We start from the raw sequence: 9,668 nt of genomic DNA on the forward strand, positions 1-9,668 counted from the left end.
GGCCTTCCTGATTGCTTGCTGCACCTGCATACTGACTTTTAGTGATTCATGTACTAATACCCCTAGATCCCTTTGCGTTGCATTACAACGCAGCTCCTCCTCATTTAGAAAATAACTTGCCCTATCATTTTTTTTCCCAAAGTGAATGACTTCACATTTATTAGTATTAAATTTCATCTGCCAAGTTGTTGCCCACTCACCTAGCTTATCTATATCCTTTTGCAGACTCTTCCTATCCTCCTCATCCCCTACTTTTCCTCCCATTTTTGTATCGTCCGCAAATTTTGATATATTACACTGGGTTCCCTCCTCCAAATCATTTATATAAATTGTGAACAACTGGGGTCCCAGCACCGACCCTTGCGGAACCCCGCTAGTTACCGGTTGCCATCCCGAGTATGAACCATTTATCCCCACTCTCTGCTTCCTATTTGTTAGCCAATCCTCTACCCATGCTAATATATTACCCCCAATCCCATAATTTTTTATTTTTAGCAATAGTCTCTTATGTGGCACCTTGTCAAAAGCCTTTTGGAAGTCCAAGTATACCACATCCACCGGTTCCCCTTTATCCACCCGGGTTGTTACTTCCTCAAAGAATTCGAGCAGATTCGTTAAACAGGATTTCCCCTTCACAAAACCATGCTGGTTCTGTCTGATGAAGTCATGTTTATCCAAGTGCCCCGTTAGTGTTTCTTTAATAAATGTCTCTACCCACCACCGATGTTAGACTAACCGGTCTATAGTTACCCGCCTTCTGTTTACTTCCTTTTTTAAATATAGGTGTTACATTGGCTATTTTCCAATCCACTGGGACCGTTCCTGCCTCCAGGGAGTTTTGGAAAATTATCACCAATGCATCCACAATCCCCACCGCTATCTCCCTCAAGACCCTTGGATGTAATCCATCAGGCCCAGGGGATTTATCCTCCCTCAGTCTCATTAATTTCCCTAATACCACCTCCTTGGTGATCTTAATAGTATTTAGCTCCTCCATTCCTACCGCCCCCTGTTTATCCAGCGTTGGAATATTTTTTGTGTCTTCTATGGTGAAGACTGATACAAAATACTCGTTTAATGCCTTTGCCATTTCCATGTTCCCCACCAACAACTCTCCAGTCTCACCCTCCAATGGACCAACGTTCACCTTAGCCACCCTTTTTCTTTTTATATAGCTATAAAAACTCTTACTATTAGTTTTTATGTTGTTCGCTAAATTCCTTTCATAGTCTATATTCCCCGTCTTAATTAATCTCTTAGTTATTTTTTGCTGACCTTTAAATGCTTCCCAATCCTCTACCCTCCCACTATCTCTGGCTACCTTATATGCCCTTGCCTTCAGCCGAATACTATCCTTTATAGTTTTACTGAGCCATGGCTGACTGTTCTTACCCTTACCCCTTTTTTTCTTCATAGGAATAAATTTTTCTTGAAGGTTATACAGCAGATCCTTAAACGTACACCACTGCTCATGTACCGTCTTATTCTTGAGTCTGCTATCCCAGTCAACTTTGATCAGCTCAGTCCTCATACCTTCATAATCCCCCCTTATTTAGACTAAGCACCCTAGCCTGAGTTTCAACCTGCTCCCCTTCTATTTGAATATGGAATTCGACCATATTGTGGTCACTTGTTCCCAACGAGTCCCTAACTATGACATTTTTAATTAATCCTGCTTCATTACACAGGACCAGATCCAAGATTGCCTCCCCCCTTGTCGGTTCTGTGACATACTGTTCTAGGAACCCGTCTCTAATACATTCTATAAACTCTTCCTCTAGTCTACCCTGCCCAGTTTGGTTTGCCCAATTAATATGAAAATTGAAGTCCCCCATGATTACAGCAGTTCCCTTTTTACATGCGTCAACTATTTGCAGATTTATGTTCTGACTAACAGCGTCACAGCTATTTGGAGGTCTATAAATTACACCCACTAGTGTTTTTTTCCCCTTGTTATTCTCTATCTGTACCCAAGCTGTTTCACTATCCTGATCCCTCAACGCAATATCCTTCCTCTCTATTGCCGTTATTCCCTCCCTTATTAAAAGGGCCACCCCTCCTCCCTTTCTTTCCTGTCTATCTTTTCTAATCGTCGAGTACCCCTCTATATTCAACTCCCAGTCCTGATCCCCTTGCAGCCATGTCTCCGTAATGGCCACGATATCATAACTATATATACTTAATTGCACCGTTAATTCATTTATCTTATTTCGAATACTCCGTGCATTTAGATAAAGCACTTTCAGATGATTTTTACTACCCTTCCTTTCCGTTTTTGCCCCTTAGATTCCTATCAAATCTTTTCCCCTTCACCTTAAACCTATGTCCTCTGGTTCTCGATTCACCTACTCTGGGCAAGGGACTACCAGATCTATTCCTCTCATGATGTTATACACCTCTATAAGATCACCTTCATCCTCCTGCGCTCCAGGGAATCGAGTCTCAGCCTACTCAACCTCTCCCTATAGCTCAGACCCTCTAGTCCTGGTAAATCTTCTCTGTACCTTTTCCAGTTTGACAACATCTTTCCTATAACATGGTGCCCAGAACTGAACACAATATAACGGCTAAATAGTCTCCTTTTGTACTGCAAACTTAAATAATTCTATAAGATGCAATATCAGTCTTTTTACACCTATTTTATTTCTTGTCTATATTCTCTCAAATAACCTGCGAGTTTGCAGGTTAATTGGCCTCTGCAAATTGCCCTGAATTTGTAGGGAGTGGATGTGGAAGAGACATTGGTTCGGATCTGACCTCGGATACTGTTGGTGTGGAGTTTGCATGCTCACCCTGTGACCACATGGGTTTCCTCCGAGTGCTCGGGTTTCCTCCCACATCCCAAAAGACATGTGGGCTTGTAGGACAATTGACCTCTGTAAATTCCTCATAGTGTGTAGGGCGTGGATGCAAAAGTGGGATAACATAGAACCAGGGTGAACAAGTGATAAATGGTCGGCATGGACTCAGTGGGCTGAAGGGTCTGTTTACCAGCTGTATTGTTCAATAAATCAATCAAAACGGAGAGAGCTCAAAAATATAGTGACAATTTGGTATACAGGCTATGAAAATGAGTATAAAGTTTGCCAAAAAGGCCAATAAAAAGCAAATATGTTTATGATAAAAGGCATTTCATTAGCAATTATGGAAAAAAGCTTTATCCAGTCCCCAGAGATCTTTAACTCTCTCTTGCCCAATGATCCATCTGAAATCTCTAATTCTCTTACTGTGGGGTTTTATTCTCCACTCTCCTTGTTCCAACTTTGGCATCAATTTCATGCCTTCAAATGCAGGGTTTAGAATTTATTTTTAAACTCCATCTCTTTCTGTCTCTCCTTGTAGACCGTCCTTAACATCCATACCCTCCTCCATCAACACCCTGGTCATCCCTCAAGGTCTTTGGCTCACTGTCCATGCATTTCTGTGAAGTACCTTGAGACGGCTCTCCACACTAAAAGCTACAATAAGAATGCCCATGTAAAAGACAAGACACACAGAGCTGGAGAAAGTTTGTTAGGAAAAAGTAGGATAGTGACTGGACCTGATCAGACACCAAGAAACTGAATTGTAATTCAGAAGAAAACTCTTTGTCCCAAAATTGTGGAACTCACTACACAAGAGAGAAGTTGAAGTAAACTGTATAAAAATATTATGGTAGAATATGGACAAACATATAAGGAAGGAACTAAAGGACGTGGTCAGAGGTTTAAACAAGGAAAGGCAGGAGAGGGCACGAGTGGAGCACAAACACTGACATGGGCTTCTTGGCCATATGTGCCATAACACCTAGACAAATTATTCAGCTTAGGAAGTATATGTGTCGTAGGAATCAATGTGTAGGAAGGAACTGCAGATGCTAGCTTAAACCAAAGACAAAGGGTGGTGGGTGTATGGAACGAGCTGCCAGAGGATGTAGTTAAGGCTGGGACTATCCCAATGTTTAAAAAACAGTTAGACAGGTACATGGATAGGACAGGTTTGGAGGGATATGGACCAAGCACAGGCAGGTGGGACTAGTATAGCCGGGACATGTTGGCCAGTGTGGGTAAGTTGGACTGAAGGGCCTGTTTCCACACTGTATCACTCTATAGACACAAAATGCTTGAGTAACTCAGCAGGGCAGGCAGCATCTCTGGATGGAAGGAATGGGTGACGTTTCGTCTGAAGAAGGGTCTCGACCCAAAACGTCACCCATTCCTTCTCTCCAGAGATGTTGCCTGTCCCACTGAGTTACTCCAGCTTGTTGTCTATCTTCGTAGGAATTAAACTGGTAAATTTCCCCTTTTTGTGCTGGACAGGAATAGTGATGTTTCCCAATAACATTCTTCAAAAACAATGTGGGCGGCACGACGATGCAGCTGGTAAATTTTAGATCATACGCCCAGCGACACTGTTCAATACCGACCTCCAGTGCTACCTGTGCAGAATTTACAAGTTTTAGTTTTGTTTAGTTTAGAGATACAGCGCGGAAACAGACCCTTTGGCCCACCGAGACCGCGCCCGACCAGCGAACCCCACACATTTACACCAAACCTATTAACCTACAAACGTCTTTGGAGTGTGGGAGGAAACCGAGGATCTCGGAGAAAACCCACGCAGGTCCCAGGGAGAATGTACAAACTCCATACAGACAGCACGTTTAGTCTGGATCAAACCCAGGCACGTGCCTGGATCAAACCCAGGCACGTGCCGTCAGGGTAAGCAAGGTAGGCACTGCCTACCCCGACTAAAATGATAAAATGGTAATTACTAAATATAAATAGTAAAGGAATGGGAGAATTATGCCTATCTAAGAGATCGATCTCTTAGATAGGCATAATTCTCCGTGCCTTTCATCCGCAGCACTTGTAACACGCGAAGTTCTGTGCAGCCCACATGCCGTCGGCGCTGCTTCAAGCCGTCAATTTCAAGGGGAGCTGAAGGCAGCTGAAATTCTGCCTTTGCAGCACTGCGCATGCGCAACAGCCTACTGCGTATGCGCAGCGCTGGTTTCTTGGCGGGGTTTTCAAATATGGATTGCCATTATTTTAAGTGTATCTTAGGAAACAAAGAGAGAAGAATGAAGTTCGTGTACTGATAATGTGGTAAGTACATTTTGTGTTTATGTTTTTAAATACCGTATTTCCCGGGGTGTGGGGGGAAAGTTCCTTTCACAGATTTTGGGGAGTCTGGCCCGGGGTAAAGTTGCGGGGAGGGCACGAATGTTGTGAAGGAGGGGGTCGGGATCAAAGATTATAGAGCAGAGCAAGATGCACCACTCTGCGAAAAAAGTGTAGTATGACATGGGTATGACATGGCGCCATTTTATTGAGCTGCAATTTACAATAATATTAATAAAATTTACAATAATTTTAACTAAATATGTGAAGTGTTCAATGCTATATCCTGTTCTCCTATATCCTATATACTGTTCCCTAAAACACTGATTACACCAAAGATTATTGTGCGGATCAATCTTTGGAACGGATTACACCAAAGATACTAGAGGAGCATTGCCGGCTGCCTTGGGAGTGTCGACCGCGGGCAGACGCTTGAGGCTCTCCCGCCGGTCGCCTTCATCTGGTATCGGGGGGACCGAGAGTCAGTCCTGGATCAACTCAGGAGTGGAGGAAACGTCCTCTTCCCCCAAAGATACTAGAGGAGCCTCTAGTATCTTTGCTTTTTCCTGCGGGGGACCTGATGTAAGAGCAGATTGTAGAACTGTGGAGTCCGTCCCCGCTACCAAAGATGTCGCGTTTGGCATAAACAAATGGCGGCCATGATGTTCCGTTACGTTCTACATGTCAGTCCATTGGATTTCGGAGGAGTGGTCTATCTTGCTCTGCTCTATAATCTTTGGTTGGGATCATGCCACTTGCGATGCTCCTTGCACGGAGCTACTGCATTGAGGACGGGGGGGGGGGAGAAGCAGCTCGGGTGACTGCGAGCGGCCGCCGGGCCGGACAGCGGAACCGGCCGCCACCTCAGGGCCTTCTGCCGGCTCCCGCTCACCTCTGGCAGCTCTCCGTCTAAAAACTTCTCTCCTGCCGCTCGCCAGCCTCACTCATGTCAGCCGCTTCCCGCAAATCCTTAAATTTTGACAGCGTGATTGAGGTTACTCGGCTGTGGGAATTTAAGGATTTGCGGGAAGCGACTGACATGAGCGAAGTCGGCGATCGGCAGGTGAGAGGTGCTCAGACGGAGAGCACTGCCAGAGGTGAGTGGGCCGGCAAAAGGCGCTGAAGTGGCGGCCAGTTCTGCTCGCAGCTACCCAAGCTGCTTCTATCCCTGGCTTCAATGCGGTGGCTCCGCGCCCGGAGCGCCACAGCAGCGGTGAGTGAGTGAGTTACTGGCATTATCCCCGACCACCTCCTTCTCAACGTTCCTGCCCTCCCTGCAACTTTACCCCTGGCACAGACTCTGTGAAAGGAACTCTCCCCCCAATTGGTCCCTTGAACAAGTGTTGTCATTCAATTAGATGACAACTGATTCAATTTTTCCCTGTGCTCCCTTTTTTCACACCATCTCCCCACCTGCCATCATCCTTCACCCCCCCACCTATTCAGTAATTCAGAATAAAAGAGACTTGGAAGCCTTGGGCAAATTGAATTGTTACTGTCTTTATTTTTATTTTTTACGGAGAGAACAATCTGCGCATGCGTGTTTTTTTTAAAAAGCCGACTGACTGCCCATCTTGAGTAATTACTCACGGCACGTGCCTGCCATGACCACATGAGATTCCTCCAGGCAGCGCGCTGTGCACCCATATCCTAAAGATGTGTCATTTGATTCATTAATTGACCACCATAATTATCCCAAACTGTGTATAGGTGAGTGGTAGAATCTTTGGGGAGTAGAGAGGGATATGGCCATAATAGATTTTTCAGAAAAAGTAGAGGAGGAATAGAATAGTAAGATTAAATGAGAACTTACCAGTTTGAAGTTTGATCTGTATTTTATGAGGAGTTACGATGAGGGATTACGTGAAGAAGCCCGCCAGGACGCATGCGTGTCATTCTTCAAAGCAGCGGTGTGAAATCACAGATAACTGTAATGACTAAACATAGTAAGATTAGAGAAGAGATACCAGTTGAGTATATGATCAAGGGTGGGAGCGGAGGGCACGTAATCCCTCATCGTAACTCCTCATAAAATACAGATCAAACTTCAAACTGGTAAGTTCTTGTTTAATCTTACTATTTTATTTCGGAGTCACGTGAGTGACTACGTGAAGATTTTAAAGCTCTGTGATTTCATGCCGTAGAAACGAGTCCATGCTTCACGTCTGCCTTGATGACTGTAGGAGGAATTGTGTTAACATAATTTGGACATGAATTCGACATTGTAATCATAAAATTTATGAACACAAAATTATAACCCCTTTTTATGGGTTTAAATTAATTTACAGAACTTAAAATTGTTTCTGCTAACGTTCCAGGTTTCATTACTGGTTTGTTGTAAAATAGTTGGAATGTTTTTTCCCCTGACCATCCTGCTGCCTTGAGGATTTGGTCCATTGGTACATCCAACTGTATCGCTGCCGATGTAGCTGCAGCCCTGGTGGAATGAGATTTAAAAATATTAGTATCCACCCCAGCCTGTGTTAGCACCTGTTTCAGCCATCTTGAGATGGTCTGGACCGTCACTCTTTTGTGTGTTTGCTAGTGGCTGACCAGAAGTGCCTTCTCATTGCCTCTTATGATTTTCGTTTTCTCCATGTATAACGACAAATGTCTTACTATACAGAGACGGTCATCTGTTGGGTATGACCTAAATTGTATATTGAGGCCTGCTGATCCCTGTCTGTTCTGCTTTACTAATTCATAGATATGAAACGTAATATTTTCAGTTGAGGAAGTCATGTTGTCCAGTCTTAGTTTATGCAGTGACTGTACCCTCTGTGCCGTGACCAATGCCATTAGCATGACTGTTTTTAATGTCAGTCTGTGTAGGGACAGAACTGTTGCTGGAGACCAATTCCTGAGCATCTTCAGGACAATACTTACATCCCATATTTGGGAGTACCTGGTTCTTGGGGGATTAGTATTAAAAATTCCCCTCATAAGTTTTGTTACCAGTGGGTGAGTCCCAACAGAGTAACGCTCTGTCCACTGCCATAGGTAAGTCGAAAGGGCACTTCTGGCGCAGTTGATGGCACTGTAACTGAGCCCCTCATCATAGTGGAGGCCTGCCAGATATTCCAGAACAGACGGGATGTTCATGTCTCTGTGGGTGATGTTGTTTTTGTGACATTGCATCTCCCACTTCCTGATATAGACCAGATACTGTTTTTTGGTTGACTGTCTTTGGGCCGCCGAGATCATGTTCACTGTTCGGTCCGTCAGTCCCAGTTGTAGTAGAGGTGTTTTTAAACTCTACAAATTAATAAGTTCAAATGGTTATGGCATGGGTGGCTATCCCTTGTTACGGGATGTAGCAATAAATCTGGTCTATGTGGGATGGTGATACATGGTTCTAATACCATGTTTAGTACCACTGGGAACCATGGTTGAGTAGGCCAACTGGGTACTACCAAAATACCAGACGCAGAGTCTTCTTGTATTTTCCTTAATACCCGACTGATGAGGCAGAAAGGAGGGAATGCGTAAATAAACATTTTCCCCCCAATGCAGCGAAAATGCATCTGTCGCCGCTGCCCCAGGGTCTGGTTCCCATGAAACATAATTTGCTAACTGGTGGTTAAGTCTGGATGTGAATAGATCGATATCTGGTGTTCCATATCTTGCTGTAATATCAGCAAATACTTTTTTTTTTGATGGATGGTTTGCTGATGTCAATGAGGTTATTGCAAGCCTCTATTGAATCTCTAGCTTTTCCCTTAGGTAGAGTCACCGACATGTGAACTGAGTCAATGGTGAACCCCAAATAGTCCATAGTAGTGGAAGGCGTTAGTTTAGATTTAACTGGATGGATAATAAATCCCAGTTTTTTCAAATAACTATTTTGTGGCTGTTACGGTTTGTTTGGCCAATTCCAAAGTTTTGCCCATGTCCAGTAGGTTCTTTCGTTCCTGCACCCCTTGCACACTTGTCTTTCCTTCTGCGGACCCATCTTCCAGGTCAGCCCAGAACTGACCCGCAGTGCTCCCCTCTGATGAGGTAGAAGCACTGTGCAGCCCTTCAAGAGGTACTGCTGTGGGTTTATCATAGGGCCCACTGTGACCCGACTCCATCTCCCGGAGTCTGTCACGTTGGAGCAAATGCTCCACACACCGCTCCATCCGGCTCCAGCGCTCACGGTCGCTGGCCGCCCGCGGTTGTTCAAAGTCGGACTCCTCTGAGTCCACGACTTTGTTTGTTTTTTGTCTAGCCTTACCGCCCGGCCACGTGGATCTGGCCGGTGCGGAGGCGACATCGGGCACAGCTGATCCCACTATCGGTGATCCAAGTGCCGCTGGCTGCTGCTGGCTGCCCGCTGCTCCGCGGTCCTCCCTCACCAGCTTTGTCGCAGACCTTGTCTTCTTTGTTTTGTCCATGTTCCCACCTGTAGTTGGAAATGGAAACAAAAAAGACCGCAGAGTAAACTCTTACCTGCAAGTTGCGGCTGTTAAACTGCCGCTGCGGGGGAACGTCATTCCACCGCGTCTGACGTTTCGCAATGCGTGTAGCGATATGACACGCATGCGTCCTGGCGGGCTTCTTCATGTAGTCACTCACGTGACTCCGAAG

This window comes from Amblyraja radiata, chromosome 4, assembly GCF_010909765.2.
Source record: "Amblyraja radiata isolate CabotCenter1 chromosome 4, sAmbRad1.1.pri, whole genome shotgun sequence".
Taxonomy (NCBI): domain Eukaryota; kingdom Metazoa; phylum Chordata; class Chondrichthyes; order Rajiformes; family Rajidae; genus Amblyraja; species Amblyraja radiata.